Raw genomic sequence first — 711 nt, forward strand, 5'->3', positions numbered from 1 at the left:
ATATATATATATATATAGAAAGAGAGAGAGTGGGGGAGATAATAGATGCCCATTATTGAAAAAACTTAGTAGTGCACAAATGATTTGAACTTACTCTACAGAGTGGCTATAAGACAAAACCAGGTGAGTGGATATGGAGATAATGATGCAAATAAACAAATAAAAACAGTTTATCCCTAATAGTGGTTTGGATTTTAGCTGTTCCTTCTAGCGTGCAAGGAATTCTATGATGGATACCTCCTATGTGTTTAAATGTACACTGTATTTATATGAATAATATATAGTCTATTGACTAATTTTTTTTACACGCTAGGCCACTGGAAATAGAAATTTCTAATATTTCTTATTACTCTGATATTATTAATTATATATATATACTAGCACTGTAGCCCGGCCTTGTACGGGATGAAGTTAAGTTTACCTGAGTAATACCATCAATTGAGGCAAATTTGGTACCCGGACGTAAGTTTTGTAAGAAGAATAGAGAGAGCTATCTTCTCCCGCAGAGATGTGAGAGTCAGATCTATCCTTTCGAAAACATGAACAGGTTCGTAATATTGTTTACAAAATAATAGCTGATCGTTTGCAAAGGAGCGTGTCTACTCGCTATGAGTAGAGCAACGGATTCAGCAAATTTGGAAATTAGTTGTGGAGAAACGGAAAATATCGTTTATATTGTGTATCACTCACTAAAAAGACGCAATTTTAAAA

The 711-nt window shown here is 33.9% G+C and overlaps 1 protein-coding gene across 1 annotated transcript in view; it reads right to left on the minus strand.

Annotated features, from left to right (window-relative positions):
- LOC106875684 (integrin beta-1) overlaps positions 1-711 on the minus strand; it is a 71092-nt gene that overhangs the window by 40652 nt on the left and 29729 nt on the right. The gene's annotated exons all lie outside the window — the stretch shown is intronic.

The sequence above is a fragment of the Octopus bimaculoides genome, chromosome 1 (assembly GCF_001194135.2).
Source record: "Octopus bimaculoides isolate UCB-OBI-ISO-001 chromosome 1, ASM119413v2, whole genome shotgun sequence".
NCBI classification, from domain to species: Eukaryota; Metazoa; Mollusca; class Cephalopoda; order Octopoda; family Octopodidae; genus Octopus; species Octopus bimaculoides.